We start from the raw sequence: 26,455 nt of genomic DNA on the forward strand, positions 1-26,455 counted from the left end.
CTTGACCCCATTTTCATGGTTTTAACTGGTTAAAAAAATACATTTTTTGGTTAAGGAAAATACTCACTTACTATGAGTATTTAGGTAACTATATTTGTTATATAGGGCTGACCTGTCCTCGGCCTTCTTCCATGGATAAATGACCAAGTTTAAATACGTGGTCAAGTCCTCAACTAAGACACTATTAGCAATATACCAACTAATTTGGTACATGGGATGACTGTTTGGTGACAGGTTTTATCTTGCTTTGACCTCCATGTTAAGGTTCTTGGACAGTTTTAGGTTTTTTGTGGTTTGATCTATCTATAAGATAATACAAGCAATATTAGGTAAGCATGTGTGTCTGGTAGGGTTTATTATATAACGTTGACCTCACTTCATTTTTCATTCATCAATGATGTTTTCGTAATTCACCGTTTGTCAGATATTATTATTAATAGGTCCACTATATGGTGTATTAAATGTAACGTATACAAGTTGTCTCAGAGGGTTCATATGACCTTGGCCTAATTTAGATGTTTTAGTGGTTGATATTCAGCTTATGTGATTCTTGTAAAACCTTCAGACTAACAGCATAATTTAAATGATAAGTAAAACAGGCGAGTAATTTGATAATACTACTAAGTATTTGGTATATGGAATACTTTTAAAGTCTACATGTCAGTCAGAAAATGTTCATCTGACCTTGACCTCATTTCAAGGATCAGATATCACGGATAGAATAAATTGATAATGTCCGTTTTTCAGATACTATTAGCAGTAGGCCAACTCAATGAAGTACATGGAATGATATAAGGTTGTTCATGTCAAATTTTGAGGTTTCTTTGAATTTGATTTCATTTTCATGGTTTATTGTTCAATGTTTAGTTTTGATCATTTGGTCTATAAGTAAAAATAACACCAATACCGAACACCAAGAAAAATTCAAAACTGAAAGTCCCTTATCAAGTTACAAAATTAAAAGTTGAAACACAGTAAACGAATTAAAAACTATTGTCATATTCCGGACTTGGTATAGGTGTTTTCTTTTGTATATGTTTAAAATGGCGGGTTACACCTTGTTTTTTAGGTAGCTTAACCTCTCGCTTTTATGAAAGTCGCTTAAAATGCCATTATATTGACGACAATGATAAGCAAAACTAACAGACGTAATAGGTAAAAATGTCAAACATCGTGGAACAGCAGTCACTAAAGTGTTATAATCTGAATCACTACAAAACCAACAATTATATCAACATTGAAAATCAATATGGCATACCGACACCATATAGACAAAACATATAAGAAAAACTGAAAGATAAGAATACAAAAAATGATCATAGCACATTAACACAATAGTGGGATATATTAATACCAAACCACGCAAAAAAAGGACATTGCCAAAAATGGACTAAACAGTACTGTTTCATATTGGTTAAAAATAAGCGTCTCTTATAAGTAAACAAGCAGCTAGTCACGAAAAAGTGATTAGACTTCAACACAAATAAACGGTCAAAACCGGTCGTTAACAAATTTTTACATGTTCAGTCATCCTAAACAATATAATTCTTGCTCATTGCTGAATGTCATACAGTAAACATAGAACAGAAGATGTGGTATGATTGCCAATGACACAACTCTTCACAAGAGACTAAAGGACACAGAAATTAACAATAATATATTTTAAAAATAACATAAAAAAAAATTAATTGTTTTAAAAGAAAAACTTTTTCAATTGTTATTCAAGATAACTTTCCCGATTGTAACTCAAAAGAATTATGATTGTTACTTACGATAACCCTTCCGATTGTTGCTCAAAATAAATAATTTGATTGTTACTAACGATAACCCTTCCGTTTATAACTTAAGATAACCCATCCGATTGTTGCTCAAGATCAATCTTCCGATTTTATACAAAAGAATAATTCTTCCTTGTCAATGGGAGCTGAAATCGGTAACAAACATGAAAGTTGATAATCATTATAATAGTGTATAAAAAAATATATAACTGATAGCTAAAAGGGTGATAGAGCAGATTTTTACCCCGATAAAACATTGTTAACCGTGGCGAAGTGAGTGAATGATATGTTATTTACTGTCTATTTAGTTTCACACGTCTTGTACATGTAACATTCATTCCTATTTAATAAAGCGCACACATGACCAAGTTAAGTCTCTCCGTGAAAGTACAAAGTATTTACCATGGGATAGAGTAAATTGTCTCCCTCGCATAATGCCATAAACCGATCAGAATCCCGCATTTTGACATGAAGTATAATAAAGAATTATATAACTAATAGTTTCTGCATACATAAATTAAGCTCGGTATAATTACTCTCACTGAAACTTCAGAAAGTCATTAGAAAAAAGTCAAAGTCAGAATCAGATTAAAGTGTGACGCGGCAATCTTTTTTTTTAAATTTTATAAATAGATAAACGATGAAACAATCAACAGAAAGAAATGAATAGAATTATACTCCGAGAAAAGATAAATTGTATCTGAACTATAGATAGAATATAGGAACACCGCCAAAAAAAAAACTATGAATAAACCATAAATCGAAATTAAAAAATCAATTGGAAAGATTTGTTTGTCCAAATAAAAGAAAAATGTTTGCTAAAGGTAAGACCAGGTTTTATCATTTGCTTACTGGACCATTTGTAGTTTATTGCTGGTTCTTCTTTATCCATACCTCTTGAGAAAAATTCAAAAGATACATAAAGTTAGAAAAGATCGTGCGGTTGACGGGTTTCTTACATTTTTACTGAAAATTTAACTGTTTTTAGTTTACATGTGCTCTCAAAACGGAAGTTATTTAATACACACAAACATCAACTGCTTTGTGGTGCCTTCTCATCTTGCGCTCATATACCTTTAAATAGATATAGAATTATAATGTGAAACAATTTATTTCCTACAAATAAAACATATACGTATAAAAAGTGAACACAATGAACATAATTCGAGGTTTTCATCTGTGAAGGAAAAGGCAAGACAGAAAATGAGATGGGTTTAAATAATTGTATGTTCCTATAAATGCAAACAAAAATAATACAAATAAAGCAGTTTACATTTATCTGTGTTCATAGCCCCTCATTTTTGTCTATTTTTACCCAGTATATCGTTCCCTTTATCTTGATGAAGCTACTGGTTCCCGCCCTGTCTTTTGCTTTCGGTTGGGGTAGAAGGAGGTGGATCATTTGCCTGTATTTTTTTCCATTTACCTCTTCTTTGCGCGAAATTGTAACAAAACGTGTCGCAAACAGTTGAGCTATAAGTGAATTTGTAATATTTGTCACTGAATGTCAATCAATCGATGCAATGTGACAGAGTGTTATGCAAGCAGCCAATCAATCTTTTTATACAACAAGATCGAACGAAATTTTGCAGAGGAAGAAAATGTTCTCAACTAAGCAATTATAGGCAACTGTACTGCCTTCAACAATGATTGATAAAATTTCTTCTCATTTCCCCCCTTTTTTTTAATATTTTGAACATGCAATAGCTTTCCTTCTAAACAAGAGAATTGCGTCGGATAGAATATGACCGTTTGCAAGTAGACGTAAACAGTAAAATTGAGAATAGAAATGTGGAAGGTGTCAAAGAGACAACAACCCGACAGTACATGTATAAGACTGTGTTTGATTTTAGAAAATTTAAATATGAAATAAAAGGTAAATTTTGGTCTATTTTGTAGGTTTGTTTATAACATCTCATTTTGGTCTATTTTGTAGGTTTGTTTATAACATCTCATTTTTGTTAACAGATACACCATTGGTTAAAAAATGTATTGATATTCCATTCATTTGCATAAGGTCTATTCTTTTTGATATATATCAAATATTTAAGAAATTTAAAATCGAATAAAATATGAAATACACAGCCCCAACATATATGAATGGTCGGTGATTTATGTAACTTTTGACCTTTTCAAAATTCGCCATTACAAAAAATAAATCAACAGTTATTTATAGTAGTATAGCGACATATGGATATAAATAATATGATAACTATTTAAGTCTTTCAATCATAACTTTCAATAAGGGTACACAATTATGACTTCTAAATGAAATGAATGGCATACTAATTAAAACTTGAAATTTACACAATAACACATTTTAAACTGAACACGGATACATTTTAAAATGACGTACATTATATAGCGTTTTTCAATAGAGACTGCAATATAATACTTTAAATAAAAATAGTAATGTACGATATGAACCGGTACAACTCTAAACGGTGACGAATGTTTAGATGTTCCAACAAAAACAGCAGCGGGGCCAAATATTCCCAATATGTCACAGTACTGACCGATCTAAGCTGGCATAATATTTTAAATTTGACAACGGTAGAGCAATTACAACAGAGGCTACGTATTTAAACATCTCAAAAAATAGTAGATTGATAATGATTAAAAAATAATAACAAATTTTGACTGAGGTTTACAAATTGAACGTGACTGCGTACATACACATCCCTCCCTAATGAAAAGAACCCTGTAATCTAAACTGGAACATTTTCAAAGTTGACAAAGATGATGAAATAGCAACAGAAAATGTGTGGTAATATGTAGTATGCTTAATTACCTTTACGATGGTAATTTGTTTTTCAATATAGAAGTTTGGGAGGAGAAATCAATTCCTTAAAAATGTTAGAGTCCAGTATGGAAGCCTGGATTATTGAAAACCAGTGATGATAAAAAAATTAGTAATGGCAGGGAAAATGAGTGACTAATTCTATGTTTTTTTTCATTTATACCCTCTGGAGAAACTATCCTTAGCTTTCCTATCCAAACCCTTTCTCGAACATATATTTACAATGTATATCACCTCTGAGATAGAAATGAAAATAAGATGATCAAAGGAAGTGATTTTTAATCGGAATATTTAGTATGAGTTAGATTAAGTTTTATTTACATGATCATATATATTAGAATATGTGAAATGAGTGCCAATGAGACACCTCTCCATCCACGTCAGAATTTATAAAAGTAAACAATTATAGGTCAAGGTACGGTATTCAACATGGAGTCTAGGCTGACACCGAACAGCAAGCTATAAAGTGCCCAAAAAAACACCAGTGTTAAACCATTGCATTATGAACATAAAAAATACAACAACTTTCGACCATTATTCAAATATTTAAGATGGTTTTCAAAAAATTTGAAAGTTTAAAATAGATTCATTATTACTTGAAAATTTTAACCATTAACATAATCCTGGTATACATTTTGGATGTCAGTCGAGTATAGTTTAAAATGCAGTGATTATTTTTTATAGATATAAAAAGATGTGGTATGAGTGCCAATGAAACAACTCGCCATCCAAGTCACAATTTGTAAAAGTAATCCATTAAAGGTCAAAGTCGCAAATATTTAGTATAAAGTTGTACAAATGTATAACGGAGCTACTATTTGATTATTAATTTTAATCATGCAAGGGTTTATTTCGTGGCACCATGGAGTCATTTATGTACCAAAACACTTTGACAAATTGTTTTCTTAACAATTATTTGATCATAATTTATTTTTAATTATTTTTTTTTAAATTTGCATTTTATATTATAGTTTATGACAAAAACAAAAAATGTTTTAAAAATATAGTGTTTTGTATTCAAAGTAAAACAATCTCAAAATTGAATTGTGACTTTAAGTCTTCTGACTACTTGGTGTATAATTAAATGGATTTATACATTTTTAATCACTATATCAAATGTTTTGGTTGCAGATTTCTCTTAGTAGAGCTTTCTTACAAATGGACGAAAGGTACGTATGCTTGACGAATCATACGTAAAACTCGTTTTAGGGATCCTTTATTTTGACATATTTAGATAATAGTCGTGGAATTTCGGACAATTATCCTACATGCAACGACACTTATCAAATTGGACTTTTCTTGAGATATATTTAGAATTTCGGGACGTACAATAGGTTAAAAAAGGATACCACCAGGTCGGTCGGAATAGGTAACACTACAAAATATCCTAAATACATCTAGTAGTCAGACGAATAAAATGTCCCTAAAAGACTAAAAAGATCCAAAATTTTCAACGCTCAAAATAATAAAATGAAAATGAATAAAAAAGATTATCTTCATACTTTGCCATATGCTGGTGCTCGATTAATAACTTTTCATCGCCTCTCCTCTGGTAATATTCACCCCCCCCCCCCCCTAAATGTGTATATATGATACAACGCACCAATGGAACGAATATTTTAGCGTATAATTGCGTTTTGCCTATAGTCCTGAACATTCATGAAATATTAGCCACTGGACGATAAGTGACAACTTCGCGTCTATCTTCCAAATATGTGTACTGTTAAATCGTCATTATATTCAAATCAACAATGTATATGGTGCAAAATTGTAGATTTATTTTCTTGATATACAAAATCTGTTTTTCTAGATTTATTCAACATTACTTTTTAAAAACATTATAGCATCATTTTTTTTTTATCAAATCTCGATATTCCACTTTGACAATTTGCTGAAAGTGACTATACAAAATAAAAATAAATGTGAATCTAACGTACTTCAATAATGCCATTGAAAAGTTAATCGTGAAACTCGTGCTTAAAAAATTCCCGCTGAAATGTGTGTACTCGTGGTTTACGGAAGTAACGTATCGGACGTAAGTGTATTTGACACTATTTTTCTCTGTTTGATTATATTAAAATCGTGTATTATTTGCAATATTATTATTTTTGAAAAATAAACTTGGTTTAGAAAAGAATGCTGTTTTACTGGATAAAACAAAGACTCTTTTAACTGTTATTGTGGAAATGAAATACGTGCTCCCTTTACGTTCGTTCGTACCTTTCGTCAATTTGTAAGAAAGCTCTTATATAACATATGAATGAATAATAAATGATTCGACATGTAGGCGGGTTTGGTTGTTGATTTCTCATTATATAAGGTACGAATAAGGAATATATGATTAAACATCTAAGCGTATTTTTGTTACAAATTCCTCCTGGTATAACGTATAAATAAAGAATAAACGATTTAACATCCAAGCATGCTGTTATTACAGATTTAGTAATGAAAATGATTATAAGATTTTACCTGTATTCAGCATAATAATTGACATGACTTTGCATACTTTTGTAGATGTATTTGCAATGTAACCCGATATAGATGGCGTGACATTAATCTTCCGCGTTATACATTGTCATAATAGAAACAAATATCATACTTACGATTCTATTGTAAAGTCTGCTGTACAAATCCGTTCAACAATACTATCAGTTATATTTTGAACGTCATTTGTATATTGTGTCCGTACAAAACCCATATCATGTTAAGTTTTATCTGTCCTTAAATCAGTCAAAAATGTGTTTACTCGTCTCGTGTTATTTTAAATTAGAGAGATATTTTACCCGTGAAAAGACCTACCAGGACATGTTTATTTTTTGTTAACCATAAGGAAGTATCAGCCGTAAAATATTATTGTCCAACTTAATAATACTATTTGTAAAAATGTAAACTGTCATGCAAACACTATTTAATCTTCAAGCATTCTACCATTGAAGAGATCTTTAAAAGTTATTATGATCTTTGATATCCACTTGAAAACTCCATCTCGTCTTGATCAAGAAGAATTTGAAAGGTTTGAACATGACACTATATTATTTGAATAGTGTTATTTTAAAAGTGGTGCAAAAATATCGTCTGAAAAGCCAAAGTCAATAATTAGTTTTGTCATACACATATGCGTTTTTTGCCATAAAGTTGTATCATAAAACTTGCAAAAATAGGCCTGTCCGCATAAAACTAGGTTTTTTTCTAGAATTAATGAAAAGGAGTTTATAATTTAACTTGTTGATTTTTTTTTTTTCAATATTTTTCGTTCTTATCTGTGTGCTTTTTGGCGTAGCCATGGGTGTCAGACACACTGTGACGACTACGAAAAGATTGGCTTGCAGTATTAGATAACAACCAGTATAAAGCAGCTGTCCTAATGAACCTTAATAAGTCTTAATAAGTCTTTTGATTGCCTACCATATGAACAAATCATTCGTGTGAGTCAACTGTCAAATTACTTGGCATTACCATAGATTATCAGCTAGATTTTGATATTCATACCAATTTGGTAAAATATGCAGAAAGGCGTTTTAAAGTGTTTATTTGATGAAATATCAAATAAATACTTTAAAACGCCTGGGAACTTATTTGAACAGGCTAAGTAAGCTAACTATTTTCCATGCATTTATTTTGTCAAATGTCAATGTCTGCCCTTTTGCATCGCCTTTCTGTACCGACAAAAAATCCAAATAATAGAACAAACGCAAGAAAAAGCATTAAAGTTTTGCATACAATGACCATTCAAACTCATGTTAACAGTTGCTTAAAAAGGCTAAGATGACTTCACTACATATAATAAAACAAAGATCAATGGCAGTTTAAACTTTTAATACAGTTAATACATTAGCACCTGTCTGTTTACATAATCTAATTAAATATAAAATAGTGTAAATATTCTTTCAAGTATAGTAGTATACTGAATATACCACATGTAAATGCTACACAGTTTAGTAAGAAAGGTTTTTAATTTGCAGCTGCTACTCTGTGGAAGAATCTACTCCACAAATTTAGGACTGAAAACAGTTTTTTCTCAATTTAAGAGCATTATAGCTTCCAAGGGGTTTAAAAATATTTAGTAACTTGTTAGAATTTCTTTATATTTGATTATTTCATGTCATTTCTTTTCTTTCAAATCCTTGGTGAATAACAACTATCTTGATAAACAAATAAAACATGACTTTTCATATGGGTAAACATTTGAATATCAATATAATTTTAGATTACAATGTGAAATACCAAGCGTAGAACCCAGTGTAGATTCATAGACAATAAACGTGATAAAGGCTTTCAAAACTATTAGTGTAATGCTTCAAGTCTAAGTCTTCGTCAACGTTTCATTATTTTATTTTGTTATTTTGATCATATTGATTAATCTTGTAAACTTTGATATTCAGTTCAGTATGGGCAAATATGATGAAACAAAAAAGGTGAAACATACGGTGAACTACAGCTTTTAATTTTTCTGTCATATGGTCTCTTGTTTCATAAGCAATTAGTTCACATCTTCATACTTTTTATATAAACGTGTTCATAATAAAGAGATAATAGAAGTCACGCACTTATTTTCGTACACCTGTACACATTGTTTTCTTTACAAATTAATCACAATACCTTATTTGAATTGTAACGCAACAATGACTTTTAACACGCAGCAAAATGTATTTATATAAATGTGGATTCTTATTTTTCTATTGCACATGCCCGTTTGCGCAGACAGTCAAGATGTGACAATCACTTTCCCAAATGCTGTCAACAGACTGGAGGAACAAAACATGTTAAGGTTAGTAACATTTTGTTTGTTTTGATATACGTTATGTCTTTCAAACTGTACGAACTGATGAAATTTGAACTCAGTATTCTATTTTTTAAAGCAACAAGTTAACTGTAATTTCTAAAATTGTGGTCGCCAAGAAGACACACATAAGTGTAAGCAATATTTCAAAATTTAATTTTGTCCTTAAATTAAGATCCACTATTACAATTTCATAGTTGATGTCATGGCGGAAAATGATGTCACCAGATTTAAGTTGATATACTTATGGTTTTTGCTAGCCCGAATATGTTAACATTGTAGTTTAAGTTGATGGTATTGAAACTTACAATGCTACTCCTTAAGGAATAAAACCTTTATTCCTGATACATTTTTTAAAGCAAAAATTGGCAATTCCAAACGTTTATTGCTACTTTGTTTGTTTTTTGTCATTTCATGTCAAAACTATACCTTATCTTGTTAAGTGCTGAAAATATTCAACATTCCTAGTCTATAATTGCATATAAAACGCACTGGTTCTGGAAGCAAGGTAGGTAATATACAAACAGGTACTTTTGATCTGAATAAAAGGGCTAATGTGCCTTTCTATTAACGTTTCAATTTATGTTTTTAATATTGAAACAAAGAAGGGTTCTACAGTGATCTCAAGTCCTTCAGATTTATTTGATAACACAATTATCCTGATATTTACTTATAGACAAAATTACAGCTATTCTTAGGGACTAGATGATTTAAATTTGTTTTGTATATTATTTCTGTCCAAATGCGAATTAGTGGTTCCATACCTAAATGGAAACTTGGTCTTGATGGTTTGGTTATTCTTTCGTTTCCTTATTGTTGCTTAAATGCGTTTAAAGATAATCACTTCTGCTAAAAGAGTCTCTGAATTTTTCTAAAAAATTTCTTCTGAACATTGTATGTCTTATAATGTATTTTATAATTATATAATTAGTTCCTTGCTCTTTGCACGTTAAATAACCTTCTGCAAAAATTCTGACGTGTAAGTTGTATATCAGTTGGATGTCAAAATAAGTTCCATTGCCAATTTTAAAGTTCTAATGGGAGCCCAAATGTCCTGCCCTTCATTTCATTCCACTTGCCTCACCTAATGTAGAACCTTACGGACAATTTTTTCTTGTCTTCTAAATGCTTTAAAAAAATTACCATTGGACGATAAACAAACGCAAATAATTATTAACAACGTTTTGACTGCTGCATATTAAGTTTGAAAAATAATTCTCCAGTGTATCTGTTGCTTCGTTGTTTTCCTCTTATAGTTTATCTGTTTCCCTTGGTTTTAGTTTGTTACCGGATTTTAATTATCTCAATCGATTTAATACCTTTGAACAGCGGTACACTACTGTTGTCTTTATGTACACATTCACGGACCTCAATTTTGCGTGTTCAAGTTACATGTATATTAAGGATTTATATTAAATATTTCGATCAAGGTAATTTTTAAAATGAGAATTATCAAGGCGCTGCGTTCAAATATTTGTGTGTGTGTGTGTGTTAAACTGCCATTCAAATGGAGTTTCAGATAGAGTTATCAACACTTCAATATAAATGCAATATTTTACCCACTAACTGAGACTTTTATTGCGGAAGAATGCACTGTCCAATTGTTATAATTTTCTTGTATACATTAGACATTGTCGATATTGGCAAACATCATAAACGTATGTTGTCATTTAATAAGGTTGTTTTTGTCTTAGTTATTATTATAATAATATTATAAGAATACCGTACAGTGTCAAGGCAAGCCGCAACCAACAGAAACCTTCTTCTTGTTTTAAAAAATGACCATGAGTTTCAATTAATAGTCCTGCACATTAATAACTTGATAACAAAGTACACACCAACATAATTAAGTGACAATCCAAATACTAGTTTAGTTTCGAACTAGACGCTTCAAAAAGTTAAAAAAAAAAATATCGGATTAACGAACAAACTGTATGGAAATGAACATTACAGTGATATGCTCATTCTTTGAATTAGGAATGACATTTTCAGACAGATGTCGACATTGTACCGTATTTCATACATATCAAGGCTGTTAAATATAAACAGAAAAACTAGCTTTTGGACCGCGGCTTTTAATTGTGTGTTGATTTTATCCTATATCACGGGTGTCATTCGGTTTATCGAGAGAAATGATCGTGAAAGAATATCTAACGGCGGTCAAGTATTGAGAGACGATCTTGAAAGTTCTGGTAACGGATCGTGAAAGACATTTAATCGAGAAGACATATGAAAGGTCAATACATATTCTAATTTAATTAATTACACAGACAAATTTACGACAAAATAAAACTGTCTGTCAAAATGGTTCAACATTATGATCAGTATGTGAGAATATCCACTTTTAAAAGTACATAGTTATTACAAGACGAAAAAAGCCAGATTGCTTCTCGCCATTTCAGTGACATAAAAAATGTAAACAAACATGATTTTTTTCACAAATTCGACTAGAAAAACTACTTTAATACGAATAAGGGCATTCTGTTTGAATTAATCAAATGGTTCTCATAGTTATTTTGTATAAACATAATCTGAAACTTGGTAAATAAAGAATCTTTTACACAAAAATAGATTTTTCGGATCGTGAAAGATCATGTACCGCACTTTTGAAGATCGTGTAAAAGATTGTGAAAGATCTGATGCTACGAAGACGTTCAAATTATTCTACAATTATATCATAATTAATATTTGTTATTTATATTGAGAAAAGCTATATAGGTCAACATCCTCAATAGGTTTAAGCTTTTCAAAGTTTTAATATTTTCAGAAAATGAAATGTAAAATAGTTGGATTATTGTAGGATGAAGCTTTTTATTGTCATGTGAAGTACTCACTTATTACGAGTGATAGGATACCCACATTTTGTATATTGGATCCTATAAACTACATATCCGTCAGACATGCAGGATTCACCTGATCCCGAATTTGCCTTATTTCATGGATGCAGATTCATTTTTGTGGTCAAGTCCGTATCGCGGATTCGTACATTTTTGACTTCTGCAAGGTTTCAAATAACATCGAACTTATTATTATGCATCATTCGGCAATGCTCGTTTTATGTTGTCTAGACTTTTGAATATATACCTGTATGATACATGTATAGCGCCATGGTATTTCGTGTATGGTGTACATATAAAAAAAGAAGATGTGGTATTATTGCCAATGAGAAAACTATCCACAAAGTCCAAAATGATACAAACATTAACAACTATAGGTAAACGTACGGCCTTCAACAATGTGCAAAGCCCATACCGCATAGTCAGCTATAAAAGGCCCCGATAAGACAATGTAAAACAATTCAAACGAGAAAACTAACGGCGTTATTTATGTAAAACAAAATGAAGGAAAAACAAATATTTAACGCATAAACAAACGACAACCACAGAATTACAGGCTCCTGACTTGGGACAGGCACATACATAAATAATGTGGCGGGGTTATACGTGTCAGCGGAATCCCCCCCCCCCCCCCTAACCTAGGACAGTGGTATAGCAGTACAACATAAGAAGTAACTATAAAAATCAGTTAAAAAAGGCTTAACTCATCAGATAAACAAAATATATATACAAGTAGACGTGGCCGGGTACTTATACATCCCGACACAAAAAGACACAATGAACTGATCTGAGAGTACTCGCAGTTATCTGACAGCTAGTTCAAAGCCATTAACAACTAATAAAAAATCATGCATCTAAGACTGCCAATTGATATTTTATCGTGTGTTTTTCTATGTTGTGATGTTATGCTATTGTTTCAGAAAAAGGAAGAAGGTTTGGATCCATTAAAACGTTTAATCCCGCTGCAAATTTTTGCACCTGTCCTAAGTCAGGAATCTAATGTACAGTAGTAGTCGTTTGTTTATGTAATATATACGTGTTTCTCGTTTCTCGTTTTGTTTATATAGATTAGACCGTTGGTTTTCCCGTTTGAATGGTTATACACTAGTAATTTTGGGGTCCTTTATAGCTTGTTGTTCGGTGTGAGCCAAGGCTCCGTGTTGAAGGCCGTACTTTAACCTATAATGGTTTACTTTTCAAATTGTCATTTGGATGGAGAGTTGTCTCATTGGCACTCACACCACATCTTCCTATATCTATAAACTGTCTACATGTTTCATATATGGCCAGGATGACGTCAATTGTATTTGATATATTGAATAATAGCAAGATGTCTATGTCTGGCTGTCGGTCAGGGTTCATATATATATATTATTGGCTTAGAAGTGTCGGTCTGTCTGAATTGCACTTGACTGATTTTCAGAGCTAAATATTTCAAACTTATTTAGAGGCGTTTTTAGTTGTTGGTTTTTTTTAACTTTCGAGGTCAAGTGTTAAATAAAAAATAACTTTAATGTTTATCCTTATTAAAATAATTACAGGCTTCAACCAGTTGCAGGTTTGTCAAATGGTAAAAGAAATACTGATTTCTGATTACTAGTAATTAGTCTGGTCACGCATTATCTTTCACGATCAAAATAATGCGTTGCCTGATCTTTCACGATCAAGTTTGAGAGATATTCAACAAATTCAAGGTTTTTATATACAAATCAATGCTTTTAAGAGAAAAACATACCTTAATTTTACTGTACTATGAGATACACCAAAGATTTAATTTCAAATATATCCCGATAAACTGAATCATGACCATTATAGGTACAAAAAGCGTGTTATTTGTAATTAATTGCATAGACACGCATTGCGCCTTTTGTGTTTTTTTCAAAAAGTACTTCATATTTTCTTTATCTTCTTTCACAGTTATGTTGAGGAATTTAAACCATTTTAACAGACATATTTTTTTGTTCGGATTTGTTCCGTGTTTTGAAAATTAAGCGATTTTGTCAAAGATTCTGAACAAGAATATACATTAAATATATTTCACGATCTGTTACCAGAACTTTCACGATCCTCTCTCAATACTTGACCGCCGTTAGATATTCTTTCACGATCATTTCTCTCGATAAACCGAATGACACCCGTGTATATGGATTCAAATTTTTGCCAACATCGATAAACCACTTCCATCTATTGAGTGCACGTTCAAGCCGCGTGCAAATATTGCATTTGTCAACTCCAATTTTTGCGTTTACTACAATTGCATTAACGTGGTCATAATGAAAGAACTCGACTTAACGCGTGTTTACTCTATGTCCGTTTAGTCAGTAGTGCACAAAGTCTATTAAATATTTTACATCGATTTTACCTGTGTATGTGCAATTCAAAATACGAGTTACCATTCCCGTTAAATACTTGAGATTATAAATTTACTTTTTTCCGGTTTATTGATCAATTGCAAATGATAAATAAATACTTTATCGCTCTACAAATATATCTTAATTAATGCAATTTGGTATTATTTTTTTTTAAATTTTGGTCAGCATTTTGAGATATATAAAAATATTCAATTATCAGATAGGTACATGAATATTAATAAGGACAACAAAAGAAATATTGTCACGTTGTATTGTAGTCGACATCAACATTACAAACAACATACATGTATCTATATAATTCTCAATTTGTGTAAAACTATTCATCCTTAGGGACAAAAAGAACACATTTTTATGCCGTTGTATTATTAAATGTTGTTGTATAATCCTCTTACAAAAAGGACAATATTGGCACCATTTTTGTATGCGACAACATTTTTTTTTAAATTTCAAACTTTAACTTCTTCATTTTTATGCCTAACAGTCCTTTCTGAAATATAAACGGTTTTTAATTATTAGGCAAATACAATAATATACGAAAGAAATATATTGTTATCAAAAAGAAAAATCACAAAAATACTGAACTTAGAGAAAAATCAATTCGGAAAGTCAATAAATATATGGCAAAATCAAATAACAAAACGCATCATCAACGAATGGACAAGAACTGGCATATTCCTAACTTGGTACAGGCATTTTCAAATGTAGAAAATGGTGGATTAAACCTGGTTCTATAGCGCTAACCCTCTCACTTTAATAACAGTCTCATCAAATTCCGTTATATTTACATTGATGCGTTAAATAAACAGACACAATAAATAAAATAGTCAAAATATAGGTACATCAGTCATCATGCTATAACAATTTAAAAGGAACAATTTAACCGAATACAAAAACATCTACAACATACAAATCAGTAACTGCAGACTTATACAGCTCTCAAATCATGTAAAACTATTCATCCGTAGGACAAAAAAAAACAAAATTTAAATGCCACAGTGTAACATTCTAACAAAATGGAAAATATTGGCACCTTTATTTGCGACTACAAATATTGCAATTTTAAACTTAAACTTCTTCACTATAATGTTCTGTCTTACATGTCATAATGAGGTGTCAAAAGTGCACAATTATCAGGCTTATTATATTTCAAATTTGTAAATTTCAAATTTTAAAAAAGAGTATTAACTCTTCTATTTTGTCCATTCGCTGTAGATATCATATAAGTCCGGTCATTGTCAACGTTGTTAAGATCACATTTTTTCAAGTTTTGAAAAACACTTTTTTTCGTTTTTATTTACCGTAAAATATTTAAAAATAAAATGTTATTTAAAATCAAATTTAAGATTTTTTTTAGATATAATGTGTAACATGCATGCGTATAAGCATTTTTCATTTTGGTCCTCTCATTGTTCTATCATTGGTCTAGTCATATGTGAAACCCACCAGGTAGTAGTAAACGTGCATTTTCTTTTTAACATAAATGAGGAAACGCGCCAATTTCACGTTAACGCGTAAGTGAGCGCACGTTTAAATTACTATGCAAAAAAATAAAAGACGCACCTTTAAGGTAGTTCAGGGGTATAGAAAAAAAATGACAGAATTTTCTCATACTTTGTGAAATTAAACTTTGAAGTATTGTAAATGAAAAAATGCAAAAAAAATTGGGGGTCACCGGCTATCTAAGAGATATTTTGACCTCTGAAAATGAGTGCAAATAGGTCATAGGGAAAATGACAGAAGATGCTATGTTTTTCATACTGTAAAGCTTGATGTCTCTATTTTACAAAATTGAAATAAAATTTGGGGGTCACCGGCCATCCTAGAGATTTGTTGACCTTTGAAAATGAGTGCAAATAGGCTAAATATAGGGAAAACAAACATAAAATTTCTTTGATTGAAATTTTATAGCAAAATAAATGACAGAAGTGGCTCATTTTTTCATACTGTTTAGCTTGATGTCTCATTTTTTAAATTTGAAATAAAATTTGGTGGTCATCGGCCATCCAAAAGATTTTTTGACCTCTGAAAATGAGTGCAAATAGGCTAAATATAGGCAAAACAGACATAAATTCCTTTGATTGAATTTTCAGAGCAAAACAAATGACAGAAGTGACTCATTTTTTCATACTGTATAGCTTGATGTCTCTATTTTATAAATATGAAAAATTAAGGGGTCACCCGCCATCCAAAAGATTTTTTGACCTGAAAATGAGTGCAAATAGGCTAAATATAGGAAAAACAGACATAAAATCTCTTTGATTGAATTTTCAGAGCAAAATAAATGACAAAAGTGGCTCATTTTTTTCATACTGTATAGCTTGATGTCTCTATTTTATAAATTTGAAATAAAATTTGGGGGTCACCGACCATCCAAGAGATTTTTTGACCTCTGAAAATGAGTGCAAATAGGCTAAATATTGGGACCACACACCTAAAATCTCTTTGATCGAATTTTCAGAGCAAAACAAATGACAGAAGTGACTCATTTTTTCATACTGTTTAGCTTGATGTCTCTATTTTATAAATTTGAGATAAAATTTGGGGGTCACCGGCCATCCAAAAGATTTTTTGGCTTCTGAAAATGAGTGCAAATAAGCTAAATATAGGAAAAACAGACATAAAATCTCTTTGATTGAATTTTCAGAGCAAAGCAAATGACAGAAGGGGCTCATTTTTTCATACTGTATAGCTTGATGTCTCTATTTTATAAAATTGAAATAAGATTTGGGGGTCACCGGCCATCCAAGAGATTTTTTGACCTCTGAAAATGAGTGCAAATAGGCTAAATACTGGGAACGCACACCTAAAATCTCTTTGATTGAATTTTCAGAGCAAAACAAATGACAGAAGTGACTCATTTTTTCATACTGTATAGCTTGATGTCTCTCTTTTATAAAATTGAAATAAAATTTGGGGGTCACTGGCCATCCAAGAGATTTTTTGACCTCTGAAATAAGTGCAAATAGGCTAAATATAGGAAAAACAGACATAAAATCTCTTTGATTAAATTTTCAGAGCAAAATAAATGACAGAACTTGCTCATTATTTCATACTGTAAAGCTTGATGTCTCTATTTTATAAATTTGAAATCAAATTTGCAGGTCCAAGAGATTTTTTTAAGCAAATTAAATGACAGAAGTTGTTCATTCTTCAAAGAGGGGTTGACCTCTACGGTTGTATAAAGTTGTGTCCTGCGGAGCATCTGGTTATTATTGTGCTTAAACCATATTTGTGCCAACATATGAAAAGTGTGAGCTGACAGTCTGCTTAGTTTTTATCCATAAGTCTCATTCTGACTTTCTATCTAAAAGGTTTTTATGTGTCAATATTTGTGTTTCAATACAAAAGAAAGATGTGGTATGATAATTGATTGTTAATGAGGCAACTCTCCGCAATATACCAAATGACACAGACGTTAACAGCTACATGTCAAAAGCCGTTATCGCATAGTTAGATGTAAAAGGCCCTTCAATGACTAATGAAAAAAAAATCAAATGAGAAAAACTGAAGGCATACTAATGTACAAAATGATGAACTAAAAAAAATATGTGACACAACAAAAGACAACCACTGTCTGAATTACAGGTTCATGACTTAGGACAGGCATATACATAATGTTGTGATGTTAATGTTTGAAGGTGACAACCCCTCCACTTAACCTGGGACAGTGGTGTAATTTGGTACAACATAGGGGTTTTATCAATTTGTATTATTCCTTTTTGAACTATAAATCTAGCGAAATGTAGATTATCACAGATAAATTTGCAGAATGAGTTGTATGAATAGTCGGGACCCTTGTCTTACAAACTTTATGGAGCAAGAAAAATGTGATGAGGTTTGTATGTACATAAAGTCTGTCATAAAATTAAAGGTTTCAGTATATTCGCATTTTACAATATTTTTTGTAACTGCTGTATTTCACATGTTATTTTTCTTTTCTACTATAGGATAGTAAGTGGGTCAAATATACATGTATGCCTCTTGAGAATTAAATTACATGCAATAGAAATCAGTCCCCCAGAAAAGCAAATTTTAATAACTTCAGCTGTAGTATGCATTTTTAAATGTAATGTATATGTGCTAGGGGCCTAAATTGACCCTGAATTATTTCAAGTGTTTTGGCCTAAGACTTTTAATACATAACGTACTATTAAATTATTACATGAACATACAATGTACTATGCCATTTGTAATTTCCTTTTTATTTAAAGTACATTTTAAACATATGGGAGGATTCAGAGGCAGCACTGGGAAAAATTTGGGTAATTATAAAGGGAATCACTGGAGCATGACCTGAGTGGGTCACCTTTTGGGCGGTCAGTGAGCCCTCACTTGACGTATGAAAAATTCTGGATCCGCCACTGGGATTTTTTATACAACAAAAACATTCACGAGGTTTTAAATTGCAGGAAAATATCACCTCTTCATTCAAAAACCTACTAAACATGCTTAAAGGCATATACTTATACATTTGTATAATTTTGACTTTTGAATAATTATTAAACATTCTACATGTCAGATACATGTACATCAAATTAGTCTTTTAAAACATTTTGTCTATAATATTTATCTTATAATTGCCATGAAACTTGGTCCGTAGGCTTTTAATTTAGTAATCTCTGGTCACACAAAGTTGGTTAAGATCAGTTAGTTCCTACTATCCTATTTACAAAATAAAGACTCTTGTGTGAACATTACCATGCATTCCACATGAAAATCAATTATGTAATCATTTTTGTAAATTTGATTACATATCTTGAAATATTTTTTTCATACACCTTTAATAAATATGCCTTAAAGAGGAAGTATTTAAAGAGTTGAAATTATACTGTAACTTTTGGTCATGAATGGACCAGCTAAAAAACATTAAAAAATGTCTGAAGCCATCAAGAGAATATGACACCCACTTAGCGCAGGTGTATTTTTTAAAAGTTTACATTTAATATCTTTAACATATTAAAGAAATTCGAAATAACTGTGTAGACCCCTAACAAGCTTTTAAATTTAGAAAAATATCACTTTATGACGAGACCAGTGAAATGGTTCATTTTTAAAAATAATGTATACGGTCTAGATCCTGCTAACTTGTTTAAACTCGCCACTGACTAGTATATACATGTATGCGGTATGGGGTTTGCTTATTGTTGAAGGCGGTACGATGACCTATAGCTGTTTATGTAGGTGCCATTTTGGTCTCTTTTGGATACATTGAAGTTGTCTCATCCAAGCAATCATTCCACATCTTTTTTATATAGACGGGTTTTGTTCTAACATGTCTTAATTTTAAGTGTGCATGCTTAACCAAAAATGTTATAACTGGAATTCGGGCAAAATCAACTGCATTCACATTCGAAAACTCCAGTTTTACAACAAGAAAATTCTGTTTGCATATGCATGTATCACACCTTATCGCTATTAGCCTACTCGGCCGGCCGACCCGGTCGCTTGACCCTTTGACGCATTCAACAATAATTTTTCCATTGTGGCGTCAGATATTTTGTTTTAAGACGTCAAAATTTTACGGGAACCTGTGTGATATCCAGTAATGGCGGACAAATAGTGATAAGGTGTTTTACATGTATATAAACCTTTACTTTCATGAATCATGACCTTTTCTCCCAGAAACCTAAATGGTCTGAACCCTATGCAGATGACATATTTCTCAGGTCCACAAATTTCAAATCTATTACATGATAAAAGTACCATGAGCTATGCCTTTGGTTGCATTTATAATTAATTTCTAGCCTGAAAGGGGGGGGGTCATTGTTTTGTTGTTCGACACGGATATTGTTTTGAAATTATTTACGCTTACATGTTATTTTTCAGCGGTCGTGAATCGCTCTTTGAACATGTATAATCAATTCATTAGTACTTACTTGTCAGTTTAAATTTCCCCTGTTTCATGATTTGTTTACATCATCTTTCGCATGTTTGTCGGACCTTTTCTAGTGTAAGACAAGAGTGAAACTGCTTCATAAGCTACCAAAATGAAGATCGTTATCTATAATTTCGATCTGCATTACAGTATTCATGAAAAGCAGTTCACGTGTTCGATGAATGTGAGTTATTCTCTTTTCATTCTTCTCCTTCGTCAAAAACATGCTTTTTATTTTTAGAACGGAAGTCCTATTTCAACAATGACAATTGTAACAATAAAATTTTATTAAGTTTAAAAATTGCATTTAAAAGTTATTCAACTCTTTCTGAATGCATTTGAATAAAAAAGATTATTTAAATGATCATATTTTACTGTTATGGAAAACTACGACAATGTACATCACTTACGATATCATTGCGCAACTTTATGCGCAGACGGCGCGAAAAAATAAACCCCCGAGCTACCTTGAAGGGTTAGCGTGGAGGCGAACGTGAAAGTAAACGCCTGTTCACTTTTTATGTCTTCTAAAATTTTGGAGTTAACGCAGAGTTAGGGAAGCATTGATATGCATTTGCTTTCGAGTAATCGCCGCGTCATCTTTTTCCGCGCATCTATGTGTACTGATTGGTTATCTCCTTTCTCCTTATATTTGTGGCAATTTGATTTAAGAGTCGAAAGAAAAGGTTTTACAATAAGTCAGTCATATTTGTAAAGGGTATATTCAGTTATATAAAACAAAGGATGTTCAATAACATGAATAAGTTGTTTTATTATTTTGTATTGAGCTGTATTTTTCAATATTTGCTTTGCTTTCTTTCTTGATAAAAACATCCTGAAGTTGATTCTATCATTTGAAAAAAATTTGTAAAAACAATGATTTATAAGACTCTTTAATAATTTTTCAAACTTAATTTGATACGTTCTTGCATTTTTTTACTAGAAATAAAATATAAATGTTAGCTAAAGGATGTACTTCGGTGAAGTTTTGGAAACTGTCACATGTTCGGACTCCTTTATTTTTCATACAACACAATGTAATCTATCTTGCCCCCTAACACCCATTGATCTTTTAATATAAGACCTAATAGCTCATAAAGGGTCATTTGCCCAAATTTAAGCAGATTTGTATTTTTTCTTTTGATTTGAGACCCAAATAATACCAATGCAAATAGACGGTAAAAGTCCGAGTCAGCTTTTTCCCGCCATATAAAAAATCAAATATCTCAAAAAGGAGCTCCATGACCTATCAATGTTTTTAGCATAACTAATGCTCTTCTAACTTAGAGTATCAATTTTAAATTCTTGATTTTTTTTAATTCCAAAATACCCCACCTTAGTACATCTTGTGAGAATAGTTAAAAAAATTCATAAAGTCAAATTATCTAACAAACAAAAACCAACAAAATCATAAAATACGTCGGAATTTTTATTCATCAGGAAAAATTTTAAAATTTTATAAATGTTTTTGTTTCATTAGGGAAATATTTTCTCAAAAAAATTGTTCACCTACTTTTGTATTTCTAACACGAACGAGTGGTTGTTTGATATTTTACCTTTAAAATAACAATTATTTAGAAAGATAACAAAACACGATAGTTTCGTGTCTTTATGCTTGAATAGTTGTCTGTCATACAATTTTTATAAATATGTATTTATTTTTGGAAACAATGTAAAAAATAAATGATTATACTGTATGATTGCATTTGTTTTTCAGTTGATATCATACCGTATTCATATGAATTCAATAGTTATGAAAATAAGTCTATTTATAAAAATCTTTCTCCCAGATGTCCAACTTATTAGAACTGATGTTAAAGGACTTCTAGTCTCAAAAATGTCTCACTGCATGACTTGAATACTGATTTAGAAAACCGCTTTTGACTCAGCTATTTAGTTATTTTCAACCTTGGAACAATTCGTAAAATAGGTTGTATTGAACTCTTTTTTTTTTTCATTGTTTCATTTAGGAAGTACTTATGTCAGGTTTTAAGAAATTTTTGTGGATTGTCCGGACTCCTTGTTTTTTCCAAAGATATAGGGTAAAAAGAAATTGCAATATAACACCAATTTTTACAAGAACAGCATGTTGTCTGGTTAAACTTATTATGCGCTCATACATTTCCCTTTGTCTATCTATTTCAAATATCGCAAAATTAAAACACACAAATAAACACTACAATGTACATTTCACAAGACAAACATTGACAAAGATCTCGTAGTTAGTATGATCATGAAGCATATGGTTAAACCACATGGAGCATATCAATCATTATAATTTGAAGGATTAAAAAATATTTACAATGTCAATGGCCTATATGCCTGGCATCCAAATTTCCAAAACAAAAAGATATTATGCGAATTCCCTTTTATAAAATATTTACATATTTTTATTTCACTGCACGGGAAATGATGATTGTACGTTTATATACATATATATATATAGGCAGATATAAAATATGTGCAATCAAAGCTTGGCTTACAATTTGACAGTGAATTTGAAAGGACATTAATCATAAAACAAACCTAGCCTACCACAATCCAATTGATTTCAGAGAAATGCTACTCTTCTGTTAAAGTTCCTCTGATTTATTTTGTCCAACGTTTTATTCGTCTATGTTGTCTAACTGAAAAATTTCAAATTCAGAAAATGTCTTAATGACTGATTTCGATATCATTCGTTCAGCTTACTTATTAAATAACTAGATATGTATTGTGGTTTCTAGTCTGTCAGTCCCAAAACAAAAACTTGTCCGTTGCTGTTACGTAAACGAGGGATAAAAGATACCAGAAGGACAGTCAAACTCATAAAACGAATACAACCTGACAACGCCATGGCTATAAATGAAAAGGACAAACAGACAAACAATAGTACACATGATACAAAATAGAGAACTAAAGAATACACAACTCGAACCCCACAAAACACTAGGGGTGATCTCAGGTACTCCGGAAGAGTAAGCCGATACTGACCCCATGTAAAATGTATGACATATTGGTTAATATATACAACATTTCAGGTTGGCGATTACATAGGCCTTTTCATCCATTTATGATCCTCAGTTGAATCACTGATCCAAATGGCAACAAATCAACCAAAGAACTTATCAGAATGGCAGCTGCATTGTGTTTTGAAGAGGGCCAATCTTCATCAGTATTATGACAGCTTTATCCAGCAAGGTATAGCCCATGTTAAATAACTACATATAAAAAACCTATCCACCAGAACCCAAAGGACGAGGACGCATATTATACTTCTATAGTGCACTATAGAGCCTTTAGAACCGCCGTCATTTCACTATGGAATAGTGGTCACAATGATAATCAGACCACTTCTTTATACAAGTTATTACCTGTACAAAAACTTTGTAATAGTAATTACATGTACGATGACATCATACAAATTATAACTTGTACAAATATAATTGTTCGAGTAATTACCTGTACAATTTTTGCTGAGAAAAAGATAATAACTTGTACAACACGCTATCTTTGGGTTATTTTTGTTTTTTTCTTGAGCAACTTGTTGCCACTTTAAAGGGGCACTAGCTACGAGATATATAAAAATCTAACATATGACTTGGACTTATTGGATAAGAAAATGAAACCAATATTACTGTACGGTTGCGAAGTATGGGATATTGAAATAATGACATTATTGAAAGGGTATAACTAAATTTTGTAAATTATTAATTTACAAAAAACTTAAAATTATCATAGTTCCTTCTAACTTTGATAAAAAAAATTCACTCGCATAAAAAGTGTATCAAATTCTAACATATCGAAATTACTCATTATTGCACTGTTTCAGTTCAGAAAAATATAATCCCACATGTAATATCGCATATAAATGTTCTTGAATCGATATAATCAATATAAATTCCAACTCGAAATTTTTTTTCAATTTCTTCCTCTCTAAATTTTTCGCTGGTTTAAACTTGGCGCATGCGTACCGTGTTTACTTCGATAATAACTTTAGTCAAATCGGTGAACACGAATTCGGCAGTTAGCTCATTTAATAAGGACTACTACAATTATTTTCTCATGTGTCTCATTACTTTATGTCTGCGTTTTCATGGACACCTGACATTTGTGGTTTAATTCAAGCCGTGGCCAAGAAGTTTACGGTAGGTTCTATAATTACAATAGCTGTAAATTCTCTTCCATTGTCACTTTGCAGGATATGAGTAGCTCACAAAAGTAAAAGCAAATATAAGTGAGTCATACGGTTAGCTTCTCAGCTGCTCTTGGCCAAATTTGCTTTTATGACCATCTCCAGAATGTGCTGTTCTAATCAGAGGGTAACGTTCATCATCTTAACAAATAATTTGGTCTCATTTGCAAATGAGTTTTTTTAATTTCTGCTACATTTAACAAAACATCATACCGTCTCAAGAACTATTTTGTAAGTGTTGGTTTTTTTTAACTTTATTTTGGCTCTCTTACATTCCTTATAATCTCTCTGTATCCTTTATGTGTGAATACTGAATTATATTATTAGAAGATATTATTGTCATTATTCAATTTATTTATTTCATTATGAAATTTATTTTCTGCGGTGTTTTCCCTCTTAACACTTTAGATACGCCCATTAAACTGAACAGATTTGCTAACACAGGTATTATATCAAACGTTCTCAAAAGTTTATTCTTTTGCCTTTAGTAATAAATTAATTTTTTAAAGGAAAATTTGTTGTGAACAGCAAATAGGTCTACGTAGAAAAATGATTTGTACAAGTTATCATTTTTTTCTCAATAAAAATTGCACAAGTAATTACTTGTACAATTGTATTTGTACATGTTATAACTTGTATGAAGGCATCACTTATTTTTTTGTACAAGTAATAACCTGTACAAAATAATAAAATGTACACGACATATATATATACAAGTCTGAATTGAAAACAATGTTCAAACCTATGATTGCGTTGGATGATAAAAACCGTAATTTGTATCATGTGTGCATGTTAAACAAATTTCTTGGTGAAGTGGTCTAAATACCGAACAACAAAACATTTTCCAAAAAGACCAAAAAAGTGAAAAGTATATTTAAACAAAACGCATTTGATTAAAGGTCGAACAACTGTTGTTTTTAAACCCTGCTAACTACCATTGACGATTGCCAAATAAATTGATCACTAGATGTAACATGGATCTTAATTATTAATTTAATACCAAACAGAAAACAATAAACTTACGGCGAATATGGTATACCGCAAACATGTTGTACAAACATTTGTTTCTAAGTTAGCAACATTTATTTTTATCAGCAATGAAAGCTGAGCTTCAGAGTTATTGTGAAATTGCTTTTTCTAGAGGTTGCGTAAATCAGATGTGGATACTAAAAAATTCCAAAGATCTCATAGAGTACATACAATCTAAGATCTTTCATCTTGCAATAGAATTAAAACATTTGGCTTTTCGCTTCTTTATACAAGTATGCCCGGGCCCCATTTCATTCTAAAAGACAAATTGAAAAAGTTGATTTAGCCTTGTTTCATAAAAAAAAGAAATAACCAACGTAAAAACAAGTATCTAGTCCTAGGGAGGGAAAATCATCCTTTGCAATTTCTAAGCAATTATATCTTTACACTTGTTACAATAGAAATGATATAAAGAATATTATAAGAAACCAAGAAAGCATGACTGTAACGTTTTCATGATTTGCAGACTTTTAAGCATTCCATTATCATTTCCTTATATAGCCATAAACCAATTAAATATAAAAGATATATATAAAGAAAACATAAATAATAAAAAAAAAGTTATTTATTGCAAAGGACAAGGTACGATAAAGCCCGTTGTTGGTCCCCTTTTTTTTTCTCATTTTCTCATTTTTTTTAAGGAAAGCTACTAATCACGTTAAAATATTTCCTAAGGTTTGAAGTTTGTTTGAATGAACTTCAAAACCATTAATTTCAGAAAATGGGTGTGGTTAGGGGTTCAAAGGTCCTCAAAAACTTCAAAAGAAGGAAAAATAACGAGTGTTGGTCATTGTTTCGTAAAATTTAATA

This window comes from Mytilus edulis, chromosome 7 (genome assembly GCF_963676685.1).
Source record: "Mytilus edulis chromosome 7, xbMytEdul2.2, whole genome shotgun sequence".
In the NCBI taxonomy this organism is placed as follows: domain Eukaryota; kingdom Metazoa; phylum Mollusca; class Bivalvia; order Mytilida; family Mytilidae; genus Mytilus; species Mytilus edulis.